The 15,514-nt window shown below is 40.9% G+C and overlaps 1 pseudogene; it reads left to right on the plus strand.

The window, feature by feature from the left end:
• The first annotated feature begins 3,307 nt into the window (after window positions 1-3,307).
• Window positions 3,308-4,127, plus strand: LOC132227381 (TCF3 fusion partner-like; annotated as a pseudogene).
• The last annotated feature ends 11,387 nt before the right edge of the window (window positions 4,128-15,514 follow it).

Genomic DNA, 15,514 nt, shown 5'->3' on the forward strand with positions numbered 1-15,514 from the left:
TAAATTGTTAGTTATATGTATCACAACATACATATATTTATATAAACATGTATAATATAAAATTTATATAAATTATATAAATATAGCCATATATGTCAGACTAGAGGCCTGGTGCACTGATTTGTGCACCAGTGGGGTCCCTTGGCCTGGTCTGTGGGGATCGGCTGACACCAGTTCTCCGACATCCCCCGAAGGGTCCTGTATTGCGAGAGGGTGCAGGCCAGGCCAAGGAACCCCACCAGTGCACAATCAGGGCTGGGGAGGGACCGCAGGAGGGCTCCAGGGCATTTCCGGCCTTTCTCACCCTTGTCCAGATCTGCCCAATCTCAACAGCAAGCAAACCTACCAGTAGGAGTGTCTGCCCCCTGGCGGTCAGTGCACATCATAGCGACTAGTTGAATAGTTGAATGAATGGTAGGGTACTTAGCATATTAGGTTTTGATTATATAGGATATTGCCAAATTCTTCATCTATATTTGTTGTAGCATTTCATTTTCTTAAATGCAAAATAGAGCCTGTAAATGCAAGAAAGGGCTTGCTTGCCCCAAACCTGTCAGCAGAGTATTAGTCTACTTCTTGAGTATTTTCCAATTTCTATCTTACATGGTCAACATTAATCTTTTGTGTAACATATCCATATTTACTTATACACATAAATTCCCTGGAAATTGGGAACACATTTCAGGAGCATTTTAGTTAGAATCTATACATTGAAAGCATCTGGCATTTGAGAATTTAGAAATTGTGGTCATCAAAGTAAATGAAATTGGTAATTGAAAAGTTTGCCCATCTCCACTCTGAGCCAACAGCTTTAAAATTCTTTTTAAATGAAAATGTTACATTTATTGTATTAGAAATTCCTAGACACTCGAGAGTCTAAAGGTTTTTCATACATGAATGGTTTTAACCAGTTCTGGGTAATCATTCTTAAATTGTTTTCAAGGACACAAGTATTCAATTGCATTGGGATTTCTAACAAAGTTACAAAGAGAAATCACTTTCATTGAACAGAACTTAGGTTAATGGTAAAGCATGGTAGGTCAGGATGTAAAATGTGTCAATGTAGTATCTATGATTTAATCTTTTATGCAAAAGGAAATGCCATTGAGTTTCCAATTAACCTTTATTTGTGGAAGAAATTTATTTAGCACATTTAGAGTGTTGGTCCATTTAATGCATTGTAAATATTGTTGGCATAAGTTCTTTCTTAGTAAGAGGAAGTGACTAATAGACAATTTTATGTAGGAAAATTATATAGAAGTAAAAAAAAAACATTTACCTATTTATAACTTAAATTAATCATCAGCCCCCCAAATTTGATATATCTATATGTATCTTGAAAAATGTTTAGATGCAGAAGTTTTCCTTTTATCCTCAACAGCCTCCTCATAATACTTTCTAGATGTGATGGAAGTTTATTGTCAAGTTCATATAGGAAGTTGTATATGTATAACTTCAAACCTTTTTACTTTTTAAATTTTATTTATTTATTTATTTATTTATTTATTTTTTAATGTATTAGTATCTTTCTGTTGAAAGATACTAGTACATATGTTCCCTTTTTTCCCCATTGACCCCCTCCACCCCACAGAGCCCCCAGGCCTACTGCACTATTGTCTGTGTCCATAGGTTATGCATATAAGTTCTCTGGTTAAGTTCCCCTACCCCAACCCCCCGCCATTTGTAAAGTTAAGAATACCAAACTGCTTATACTCCTTTCTGCTATATTTGGTTCTTCCTCTAAGTAGTTCCACAATAGCTACAACTTTAGAATACCCTAGGAAGTACTACCTGGTTTTGGTTATAAAATAAAATAGAATGCTTACATTGACATTAAACTTTTTTCAACAAAAATAAATGGTTCTAGAGAAACCTGATTCAAATAAATTACATAAAATTGCTCATTTAAAATTTTAGGAAAATATTATTTAGGTTATAATGAGAAGTGTATTATAATACTATTAAAAGGTAAATATGACTTCTCAATTGGCTAAGTACAATTTATTGTTTTGGTTTACTTTAGGTGGTGTATAGGACAGACAGTATGAACCTTGTTTGTCTTTGTGGGCCTCAATAAATTCACTTTTATTTTGTTGGAACTTGTAGCTAGAGCTTTGAATATCAAGCATTCATGGACAATAACACATATCCTATAAAGATCACATGCAAGAAACTGGAAAATCTGTAATAAAGAAGCTTAAAAGTCTATTTCAAATACTGAAGTCTGTAACACAAAGCTTAAACAAACTGTGAAATCGGAATCAAGTTATGTGGGGAAGAATGGACTAAGAAAATATAATTTGAATAAAACAAAGCTGTAGTAAGTTTTGCTTTAGAATGTGATTTACCCACACACACACTCTGTGTCCACAAGCAAATAGGAATGTGTATGAGGGTAATTTATTTATAAAAGTGAGATAGATAAATCAAGTCTAACCAACAAGAACCATGCTCAAGCAACTATCTTTGCACTCCACCCACTCTTATCATCCTATCTAATAATAGACAAACATGGTAATTAACCCTAACTTCCTTACCCTTGGCATTGGCTAATCAGGGCAATATGCAAATTAACTGCCAACAAAGATGGCGGTTAATTTGCATACGTAGGCACAATGATGCAGGTGAAAGGGGAAGGATGGAAGAAGCTGCCTGCTGGTGTTGGAACCCAGGTGGCAGCCAAGAGCCAGAGAACTGGGCCGCCTCTGTGATTGGAGAAGCAGGGCGCCTTTGCTGGCCCTGGGCCAGTAATCAGAGAAGCCGGGTGCGGCAGGGAAGAGGGAATGTCCGCCTCTTCCCTCCCCGGCCGGGTTTCTCCGATCACCAGTGATCGGAGAACACCCAGAGGCAGGGCCAGATGCCAGGCTGCATCCCTGCCTGGGGAAGCAATCCGGTCCTGGGGCGATGCAGCCAGGCCCCAGAAGGAGACCCAGGGGTCAGGGCTGTGTCGCCGCTGGAGCACAGGATCTGGTGCCCTGGAAGTGGCACATCCCCAGCCCCAGAAGGAGACCCAGGGGCCTCCCAAGCGGAGAGTCTCCGTGGTCAGACTGTGCAGTGTCGGGACAGGATTAAAGATGGAGGTGACTCAGATGCCTGGCCAGCAGTGTTAGACCAGCAAGCAGGGCCTTTCAGGGGGGACTCAGGGTGGGGGTGGGGCGAGGGAAGCGAGCTGGAAATAGAGAACTATAACTCCCAGGAGGCTTAGCGGCAGGGGCCTGTGTGCCTGGTCATGAAATCGGATGGGGTGAGTCGTTTTGCACTTTAAGAGGCTTGCAAGGTTGGAAGTTCTGCCAGGAGCCAGGGAGAAATGGAGCTGGAGCAGAGAGAGTGGTCCATGGCAGCCCTGGGCTTTGAGGAGTTCTCAGCACCGCCCTGCTGGGAGCTGGAGCTGCCTCCGCTGTTAGGTGGTCACATCCTGGAGAGCGAGCTTAAGACCAAAGTGGAGTTCGTGTCTGGGGGTCTGGGCAGCTCCAGCCTCCAGGAGCCAGAGGAAGAGGAGGAGGCAGCCCAAGGCCAGAGGCCGTGGTGCCAAGGGGAACTCAATCGCAGGAAGTACCAGGTGCTGGGTCGGCGCTGCAGGGAGATCGAGCAGGTGAACGAGCGGGTCCTGAACAGGCTCCATAAGACATAGAGGATAACACGGAGACTCCAGCAGGAGCAGAGGTTCCTCATGAGGGTGCTGGACTCCTACAGTGACGACTACTGGGCCAGCCAGTTCACCATCTTACTGGAGGACGAGGGCAGCCAGGGCAGAGATGCCCCCACCCCAGGCAACGCTGAGAACGAGCCTCTGGAGAAAGAGGGGCTGTCCCCGCCCAGGAGGACACCAGTGCCTGCAGAAGCCAGCAGCCCGGCCCCTGGTGAGGGGCCCAGTGGTTGGAAGAGGTGGCGAGCGCCATGGGAAGGGTGCCAGGCGGGAGTCCCGCTGACTACAGAGCTGGCCCCCATGCAGATAAAGATGGAGGAAGACTTTGGCTTCAAAGTGGTCGAGGCTCTGCACTCAAGTTGGGTTTCTTGGGGGCCAGACAAGCTGCTGCCCTACCCCACCCTAGCCAGCTCCCCCTTTGACTGACCCCCCAATAAACGGACCCCGTGCTCTCCTCGGCAAAAAAAAAAAAAAAAAAGAAGCTTATAGAGGCATGCTTATAGGATCAAATAGTATAAATATAGATGTAACAGGACAATAAAAAGAGAACCTGGCTACGATGATCACCTGAACGCTGCCTCTGTGTCATTCCTTCTTCGCCAACTCCGTCCACACCTTTGGGAACCTCTGGACCTGCTGGGGCTGGACCCCAACATTCCTCTTCTTATAAGGACTTCATTGAGATGGGCTAAGAGTCACACTGGAACTGCCTCAATTTAATCCCCTCTTTAAAGATCTTATCTCCACATACAGATACATTCTGAGGTTCGGGGGATTAGGATTTTAACATACATTTTGTTGATTACCCAAATCAGCCCTTACCAACCAGTATGTTTCAGAAAGTAGATTCTTACAGGGTTATTTACCAAACATTCAGAAGTATTTTTAAAAGAGCTAAGCCCCTCGCCCAACACCCGGGCCCCTCCCGGCGAAGAGCAAAGGCCTGGGTTCTGGGCGCCGGAGGAAAACTGGTGCCAGCAGCCAGGGGAAGGGGCCCCGAAGGGGGCCCAGATTGCGAGAGGGCACAGGCCGGGCTGAGGGACCCACCTGAGTGCACAAATTTTTGTGCACTGAGCCTCTAGTCCTATATAATAGAAAGCTAATATGCAAATTGACCCTAATGGCAGAACAATCAGAACGACTGCTCGACCAATCACTATGAGGTGTACTGACCACTTCTCAGTCCCTTTCCCCCACCAGCAGGCTCTGATTGCCCAATGGTGACTGGGGAACTGGGGGTGGGTGGTGAGGGATGCGGGTGGCACCAGGGCAAGGCCTCCTGCCCCGTCAGTCACCCCACACACACAGGGTTACCCGCAGCAGGAGCAGGGCCGGCAAGTAGGCAGAACAGCCAACCTCTTGGTTCCTCCCCCCAGCAGGATCTGATGGCGAATGAAGAACTGGGGGTTGGTGGCAGTGGGGATGGGGCCGGCTGCAGGCAGCCAGGGAAGATGGCCCTGATCACAGGCCAGGCCTAGGGACTGTACCCGCACACTAATTTCGTGCGCTGGGCCTCTAGCTGTATTATAAACCATTGAAGTATTGATTCTCTGCAGTATAAAGATGGTAAAATATTCACTGTGTCAACAAAGATTTAATTTAGACATTCATCAGTAGAATAAGGACTAGTTTTTCCTTCTGTTGTCTTTTAGCTATTAGTCAAGTCAGTCTTATCAAATGTAGGATAAGTTTTCATTCTGTAAATTTTCAACAATGAGAAACTGAATGGTGTTCAAAGCAGCAAAAAGCAGGTACCTGGAAATCACACTGAGAAAAATTGATATGACCAGAAAGAGTCAATCAAGGGAAGAAAAATCAATACTGTGGCTGTTTGCATTACAAAATGGAGAACCATAAGTGAGACAGTCACCAAATCTGGGGAAAATGAATGTACTTATTTCCACAAATATTTGTTTTATTTCTAATTAACTAATTTAAACAATTAGATTTTTAATATTTTGCCTTATGTTAAATACTATAAAACATATCTATGCTTATATTTATACCTATATAATACAGAAAAAGATAGGCATACACATATACACACACACACATCTACATAATCACTGCTGCCTCCACAACCATATAACTGTTTCTCTCTCAGATTTACCTTGCTGTAATTTTGTGAACTGTATAGTAGAAATATAATCACTATTTCATAATGTAATTTTCATCATGGAATTTATATCAAGAATACACTATAAATGAATATATGTATGATTTTTTTTAATGCACATAGTACTAAGAGAAGTGTAGCAAAGTAGGAAATTAGTTAAACTATTTCTCCAGTATATTTAAATTATGAGAAAAAAATAATTAATACAACACTTTTATAAGTTAAAAATAAAGGCTCATATATCATACTTTTGTCAATGTTACTTGTAGCATATAACATCAAAATTCTTAGTGTGTCTACTTCAAGGATTATTGTCCTTCATTATAAATATCTCTCTTTGTGATCCATTAGCATCCTACCACATTAAACAAATAAGTAGAATGTGAAACAGCAAAAAAAAAACACACAAACAAACATGAATAAGCCACAATAATTTATGAGAGAGATATCTGTTGACAGACTATCACATTTGTGACATTTTTTGTTTTGTTTTATTTTTAAATTTCTTTATTGATTAAGGTATTGCATATGTGTCCTTTCCCCCATTACTCCCCCGAACCCCCCACTCATGCCCTCACCCCCCTGGTGTCTGTGTCCATTGGTTAGGCTTATATGCATGCATAAAAGTCCTCTGGTTGATCACTCCCCCTTACCCTCACCCTCCTTACCTACCATCTGAGGTTTGACGGTCTGATTGATGCTTCTCTGTCTCTGGATGTGTTTTTGTTCATCAGTTTATGTTGTTCATTATATTCCATAAGTGAGTGAGATAATGTGATATTTATCATTCTCTGACTGGCTTATTTCACTTAGCATAATGCTCTCCAGTTCCATCTATGCTGTTGCAAATGGTAAGAATTCCTTCATTTTTACAGCAGCATAGTATTCCATTGTGTAGATGTACCACAGTTTTCTAATCCACTCATCTGCTGATGGGCACTTAGGCTGTTTCCAAATCTTAGCTATGGTAAATTGAGCTGCTATGAACATAGGGGTGCATATATCCTTTCTGATTGGTGTTTCTAGTTTCTTGGGATATATCCTAGAAGTGAGATCACTGGGTCAAATGAGAGTTCCATTTTTAGTTTTTTGAGGAAACTCCATACTGTTCTCCACAGTGGCTGCACCAGTCTGCATTCTCACCAACAGTGCAGGAGGGTTCCTTTTTCTCCGCATCCTCTCCAGCACTTGTTGTTTGTTGATTTGTTGATGATAGCCATTCTGACAGTTGTGAGATGGTACCCCATTGTCATTTTGATTTGCATCTCTCAGATAATTAGTGACTTTGAGCATGTTTTCATATGTCTCTTGGCCTTCCTTCTGTCTTCTTTCAAAAGGAAGGATCTATTTAGGTCTGTTGCCCATTTTTTGATTGGGTTGTTTATCTGTCTTTTGTTAAGTTATATGAGTTCCCTATAAATGTTGGAGATTAAACCCTTATTGGTGATAATATTGGCAAATATGTTCTCCCATGCAGTTCTCTCAGGGCTTTCTTGTTTTGTTGATGTGAAAAAGCTTTTGCTGTGAAAAAGTTTTTTATTTTGATGTAGTCCCATTTGTTTATTATTTTTTTAATTTTCTATGCTGTATGCAAGTCAGTGTGACTAAGTGGACTGATCAAGAGATTTAAAATCAAGATATAGCATCTCTGGCTGCTGTGGTTCAGTTGGTTGGAGTGTCATCCCACACAAAGTAAGGTTGTGAGTTCAATTCCTGGTCAGGGCACTTACACAGGTTGTAGGTTCAGTCTAGGTCCAGGTGCATGCAAGAGGCAACTGATAGATGTGTTTCCCTTCTCTCTCTCTCTCTCTCTCTCTCTCTCTCTCTCTCTCTCTCCCTCCCTCCCTCCCTTTCCCTCTCACTCTCTCCCTCCATTTTTCTCCCTTCCTCCTTCTCCCCCCTCTCTCTGAAACCAATAAGCATGTCCTCGGGTGAGTATTAAAAAAATAAACAATCATAGAAAATAAAAACAAGAGAACTGATGCCAGATGGGGACCTGAAGATTGGGGAAGCACTTTGTAAAATATATGGCTGTTTAACCATGATGCAGTGTACCTGAAACTACTATAAAGCAATGTTGAATGCAAACTATAATTTAAAAAAATGAAAAATAATCAAGGAAACTGAGTTTAGTGACTTCTCTAACTAGGTATACAATATCAAGCATCCATTTATAGCATTTATTTTGTTTTGTTTCACCATGAAAATCTTTGAGAACATCATTTAAAACATGCTAATAGTTGAGAGAATAACTTAACTACTTTAGCTTTATTTTAATTAACTTAAAAAAGAAATCTACTTTTTCCTGTCTTAAAATATTGTGTTTACTTTTTTGTTTAAAGAAAATGTAAAAATAATTAGTAATTCTTATCCTAAGTTTTAATACAAAGAAAAATAAAGTGTGTATTAAATACCAAGGAAAGTTGTAAGGTGGAAGTTAAATCATATTTGTCAATATGAACTCACCCTGCTTTGCCTCCCAAATTGTTTTTAGTGTATCATTGGCTAACATGTACTTGGACTAATACGTATTGACCCATCTATAGCTGGTAACACTCTGCTCTCTGTTTATGGCTAATTGCCTCATCTACTATCTTTAAAATGACACGGTAAGTTAGAATAATAGCCCCAAACACTACTATATCACTTGTTTAAGGGACCCTAGACAGAGAATTAATACAGTTCTCTATGGGTCGAAATCTAGAGCTCATAATGAAGTCTAAAAATCTATAACTCAACCCAAGGGCACCTCTTAGTAGCTCAACTCTGTCCACTTAGCCACTAACAAGGATATCATAATCTTTTATTGCACTACTCTTAATATCTGCACTGAAACACAAAAACTTTCTCTTTCCATAAATTCTATTCTTACATTCTCAAATTATACATTACTTCCCTACAGCTTGGTACATGCATGCATATCATTTATATGTCCCAAATGAATGTATAAATACTCTTTTAATGTATTTCTTTATAAACATTCTTTTTATAAAATATTAATATATTTTATTACTTTAACTTGAATAGTATTAAGATAAAAGGTGTTAATAAAAAACAAACTATAATTCAAAATAATTTTATCCATCATACTTAAATTTAAAGAATTTCATCTTATTAAAACATTTTTAGTATGGTATTCAATGTTCAGGATAAACTTCATAAAATACATTTAGTTTTTATCATAATTTCTGATAAAAGTGTAATAATTTTTTTAAATAACAAAATTTTGGTAGATAAGGATTTTTTTTTATCAAATTTTACCATTATGCAACAGGGAAATATATCTGTACCTGTGTCATGTAATTTCCACTATTTCTCCTGCTCCCTTGATGTTGGACTTGGCTAGTAGTCAGTCAGTACAATATAACAACTAACTATAACTTCCAGGTTTGGGTATGTATCAGAAAAGCTGACCTGCTTCCTACAGGAAAATCATTCAGTGACCACATAGGAAACTCAGGATAGAAAATGAGAAATGTGTACAAAGATGAGGTGTTGTCAGTTTAAAACTACATCCAGCCAGTTGTCACAGCACTGCCTAGAGTGAAAAGATGAGCCCAGAAGTGAGACAGGTAAAGGAGGTGTGAGATTTACCCCTTACATGTGGAAGTCAGCTTGTGATTTTCACAAACTACATCAGAAACAGAGCCTCCATGGTGGTTTTATAAGAAAAACTCAACAAAGGAAGTTTGAAGTTTCCAGCTACATTTCACAGGACAGAAGTTGGTCCAATGGCTGTAACTGATCATTTCTCTTCCCCATTCTCTCCTATCCATTATAAATTTCTTTTCCTCTTGGCCTGGTGACAAGTTTTTGATTTGTTTGTTTGTTTGTTTCAATGTCAAAACACTAGAATTCTTAGTGACTTGACTCTTGGAAGGTTTGGGTTCCTAAAATTGCCCTTCGTCATAATTACTGGACATGGAAGCACCAAGAGACATGTCATGCATTTTCCGCTTAAGCGTTCTCCTTCTCATTGTGTAACAGCAAACCAATCTCTTCTTTACTGTGAAGGTTAATTCCCCCTACCAATATGGTAAATCCTTTATTAGAATTTGATCCACTAGTATGTGAAGATCCAAAAATCGGTTATAGTTTTAGCCTTAGAACAAGTGACATATTTACTATGTCTCTAGACAAAAGCATCGCTGTCTTCTCCTGCCTTGAAATTCGTCTTCCTGTCTTGAACAGAAAACACAACTACCACAAATTGGTTGCTGGGAGTGAGGGTCAAAACATTTATAGTTCTATTTTACATTCTTGGTTTCCAGAATCATTTATTCTCGTTATTCCTCACCACAAATCAGCAGCTGGTTCATTACATTTGCCATATCTGGGATGATGGAGCCTTACTCCACGTGATCTTATCTCTCAGCTAGCACTTTATCTGAGAATTTATTAAGCAGTTCTCTCCTCCTATTAACTTGGCTTCTCCTGGTATAACATCAGATCATATACCATTTTTATGTACCATTCACTCTAAAATAAATTCCTTGTTTTGTGTGGATGAAGGATTCCTTGTCAATAAATCAGGATCAGTTTTTGTGATCCTACAATAGACTCCTCATGCCAATCTTTCCCATCATCATTACCTTTAATTCGCTAATAATTGCTAGAAACGTACCCAAGATTACAACAAAGATCTATTGTAGAGATCCCCTTTGCTCTGAGTCTCACTTAAACTTTGCCACATTCGGAGTCATCTAATTAATAAAAAAGTGCCAAGTTTTCAAGTGTTGTGTATTCTGTCTTTAGAATACAAAAGGGGTCCATTGAGTGCTCTCTTTTTTTGTTTTTTGTTTTGTAAATTAAAAAGATTGCAAACTGCAACATTCTGTCTTGAATGTTATAGAACATGTCAAACATGCTCGAAATCAATGGACTTCTGAATATTTTATATGGCATAACCAGAATTTCTGTTGATTTTGTCAGGTAGGAAGCTAGACATGAATAGGTAGGGTGGGGCCTGCATTGGGGTCTGAACCGGAGTTGGACCAACACTGCCTTCAGAGCACCTCTCTATGGGTGGCCCGCAAGCCAGCAAAGTTCCAGGGGCAGGCACAGAGCCAGCTGGTTCCTGGCACAAGCTCAGAGGAAAATAACATGACCTCAATGTGACCTTCCTAGGGTTCTGGACTAATTATAATACAATCTGCATTGCAGTTTTGACACACAGAGGCATTGGGTTTTCTGTATGCTTTATTTTTTTATGCCTTTTCTGTCAAACATCTCTGAATGCAAATAAAAGTCTTCACCCAGAAAATCCCTCATTTAAACTATATAACCCAAGAGTTCAGAGCCATTGTCTCTCTCAACTGGCCCGCTTCCTCAATTGGAGTGCATCTTCAATAAATCCCACTTTTTTTTCAATCTTTAATTTCTTTATTGATTAAGGTATTACATATGTGACCTCATTCTCCCCATAACTCCCCCCCTCACTCATGCCCTCACTTTGGCAGCACATATACTAAAATAAATCCCACTTTGTTTAACTTTCATTTTCATTGACCTTAAAATCTTTTCTGCATCGATGAGAAGAACCGAGGACCTAGCCGGTAACCCCAATTGGTAAGAAGTTCATTTCAAACTTTTAGCATGCACATATCTTACTAGGGCATTCAGGTTATCTGCCACTTCCTCATTATCAGGCCTATTTAGCATAATCTAGTTAATATAGTGATCCAGAATGAAGTATGTGAAATATCAAGAATATCAAGGTCTGTTACAAGTATAATATAACAGAAAGAAGTACAATTGAAATATATGAGAAATACAGTGATTATGCACTTCTGTCTTTAACATATAAAATAGATTAGTTTTGATTCTCCTTTTAGAATGTATTTAGATAAATGCATTTTTCAGATAAATAGTTACATATCAAATTTCAGAGGCTATTTTAATAGGTTTCACAAAGATACCACATCTTGCTGAATGGCTGCCATTGGAAGTACATGGATAAGCTTATAGAGTCTTCATCATTCCTCAAGGCCTATCTGCTTATTTCAGGAGCCATGATAGTGAATATTATAAGGACCATCATTCTGTAATGCTTAAGTATTTGATACTAGTCCTAATCTTTGCAAGTATTTCTTGGTACAATATTGATACATACTGCTATCTATCTTAGATTGTGTGTAGAGGGTGGGATTGCACTTGGTTCTTTCTACAATATACCTCTTAGTGTCAGCAGCTAACTATATTCCTTCTAATTATACATTGTGTAATGAGGAAATTAACAGGGGTTGAGTCCCCAGAAAAACTGAAACCACTTAAGATGGACATGGACCATGACTCCATTGATGACTTGAATTCCATAAATGTATTCTCTACATGGAGGAATACTATGGTGTTTGGAATCTCATGGTATTATTTTGAGTTCTGGACCTACCTAATATTAATATCCCTGGATGGTCATTTTTCCTAACTCCAGTAATTAATGGTGATAAACACCTTTAGGGATGGGTTGGGAAAATTCATGTCTTATATTTCTGTCATTTATTTACTGTGTTCTCCTTGGCTCTGGATGTAAGATTTGACTCAAATTTGGAAACTAGTAAGGGAATGTGATGTAGCAACAGATGTCAGCATCTTCTTCTCAGTTGTCAATTTTTTATTTCTTCATGTAAGTCAAGAACCAGTCTGGTTGGCTGCAGAAGTATTTTGATTCAAGGAAGACTATGGTCTTCAGGCATTGCTAGTGATCTCTGCAGGTCAAGGCATCCAGGTTTCCATGCCAGTCTTGTTACCCATTCAGATAATTACATCTACCTCGACTTGCCAGTTCATTGGAACTCCGGGGCTTCTGAAATTTCACAATCCTGTTAATTTTGATAAGTAGGGATCACATTTCCATTGTCATATCTCCCTGCTCTTAACTTTGATTTATAAGGGCAATCACCACTGAGCTTTTCACACATGCTAGTGCCCCTCATTTTTTCATTTCTTACTAAAGATAATACTCTCCATTATTTGTTATTTTTACTTTATTAGAGGGTATCCTCTAGGTACTACTGGAAGCTTTTTGAATCCCCTCTTTTTTATTTTTAATGAAGAGTCTATTCCATAGACATGATTGACTAAATCATTAGCCATTAGTGAATGGTTCAACCTCCAGCCTCTCTCTTCCCAGAAGGTCAGAAGATCAATGTGTGGGACTGAAAGTTCCAACCCTCCAATCAAAGATGTTTCCTAGGCAACCAGCCACCCATCCTTGGTTACAAAGGAGCTTTCCCAAAGTAACCAAAATAATTTAATGGAAGATATTTTTACGGCTCTCATCACTTAGGGAATTCCAAGGGTTTTAGGAGCTCAATGCCAGGATTTTTTATTATAAATCACATCATCAAAAGGTGCCAACTCCCTTATGCTCTCCAATAAGCCACTTTCTCAGACTGTAACCCATGTACAACTAATTGACCCAATAACATCTGAAATAAAAATATGGGACCAAAGCATGTGAAGCAAAATAATGCATATAATATACTCTCCTCAGGGTCTGGCCTACAGAAAGCATTACATCTTAGCTATTATAAATACAGTATCAATAATTTATACATATAAAAGCTTAAGCAACCATTATGATGGAACAACCAGAACAACAGGAACAACAAGTCGCTATGACATGCACTGACCACCAGGGGGCAGATGCTCAACATAGGAGCTACCCCCAGCCCACAAGCCCTGATCGCCTGATGGGGCCTGCCAGCCAACCTCCTGGCCCCTCCCCCTGGCAGGCAGGACTCGATCATCCAAACAGGGTGTGGCACCGGGATGGGACAGGAAACTAGGGGTGGGTGGTGGCAGATGCAACCCCTTTCCCAGGGGGGCTGAGAGCTGGCTCCCTCCTCGGGGCTGGTGGCCAACCTCCCAATCCCCCCCACCCCCCGACCAGCAGGCCCCAATCAGGTGATTGGGGCCAGGCCCTGGGCTGGAATGAGGAACCGAGGGTGGGTGGTGGTGCATGGGTGGTGAGGGAAGGAGGAGGAGAGGAGGCGGGGAACCTGAACAGCTCTGATCGCTGGCCAGGCCTAGGGGCCCCACCCGTGCATGAATTTCGTGCACTGGGCTTCTAGTGTACTACTGGTTCTTAAATGCAAGATATTAAATGAACAATCAGATAATTGCTAACCAGAGTGGAAGGCACAAAGAAATTAATGAAGATAAACACTGGAGTTTCTGTTTTCATTCTCAAATTTAATGTACTTTTAAATTTGGCATTCAAATCACTTATTTTAAAAAGGCAGTATGACAAAGCTCATATTGAACTATTTTTTCCTTACAATTTATTCAATAAGTATCTTCTTTACCTGGTGGAAAAATCCTAAAAGATAATTCATATTATGCAATTCTCCTCTTAAAACTTACCTGGTAATTCTTATGTGCTGATCACCTAACTCTTAAAACCTCGTTTGCAATAGTACTGTTCTGTGACCTTCACATTATGTTTCTTTTCTTTGTTGTTTACAATGTAATGTTTGGCGTGTAAACCCTAAACCTCATGCATTTCCCTGATTATTTTTTTTTTATTTATCATTAGATTTATATTATATCTTTGATAAATCAAGACGAGTCTTCATGTATATTATTTATATAAACTAGAGGCCTCATGCATGAAATTCGTGCATGGGGGGAGGTCCCCTCAGCCCAGCCTGCACCCTCTCCAATCCAGGACCCCTTGGGGATGTCCGACTGCCGGTTTAGGCCTGATCCTGGGGATCTGGCCTAAACCGGCAGTCGGACATCCCTCTCACAATCCTGGACTGCTGGCTCCTAATTGCTCACCTATCTGCCTGCCTGGTTGGCCCTAACTGCCCCCTCCCCCCACTGTCCTGGTCGTCCCTCATTGCCTCTGCTTGTTTGCCTGGTTACTCCTAACTGCACCCCCCCCCCCCGCCATCCTGATCACCCCTTACTGCCCCCCTGCCAGCCTGGTCACCCCTAACTGCTCCCCTGCTGGCCTGGTCACCCCCAACTGCCCCCCTGCTGGCCTAGTTGCCCCTCACTGCCCCCCCCACCAGCCTGGTCATCCCTCACTGCCCCCCCGCCAGCCTAATTGCCCCCAACTTCCCCTCCTGCCAGCCTGGCCACCCCCAACTGCAACCCCTGCTGGCCTGGTCACCCCTAACTGTCTTCCCCCCTGGCCTGGTCACCTCTTACTGCCACCCTGCCAGCCTGGTTGCCCCCAGCTGAATCCCTCTGCCAGCCTGGTCACCCTTAACTGCCTGCCCCTGTCAGCCTGGTTGCCTCCAACTACCACCCCCCTGCTGGCCTGGTAGCCTCCAACTGCCTCCCTGCTGGCCTAGTCGCCCCTCATGCCCCCCCCCCTCCCTTGCTGGCCTGGTTGCCCGACACAGCCTGCTTGTTCAGTCATTTGTTCATCCCTCACTAACCCCCCTGCTGGCTTGGTCATAGGCAGCCATCTTGTGAGTGTGTGAGGGTTAATTTGCATATTACCTCTTTATTATATGGTATTATTATACTCTTCATATTGTATTAAATCATTTTGTACGTATTCATACTTTCTATTAAACCATGATTTTATTAGTGATATTATCATGCTGTGTTTATTTGTATGTTGTGGCAAGTTCTGAGTAAGTTCTGTTGTGTTTGTACCAAATAACCCTCATATTTTATCTATTTTTCTTCATGAAAATGTGTTGGCTATCCACAATTTATTTCTGAAAGCTATACATCTTAACTTAAATGTGCTGTGCATCCACTGCCTCCATTTCCTTCAACTTTACTTGTTAACT

The sequence above is a fragment of the Myotis daubentonii genome, chromosome 1, assembly GCF_963259705.1.
Source record: "Myotis daubentonii chromosome 1, mMyoDau2.1, whole genome shotgun sequence".
Taxonomy (NCBI): domain Eukaryota; kingdom Metazoa; phylum Chordata; class Mammalia; order Chiroptera; family Vespertilionidae; genus Myotis; species Myotis daubentonii.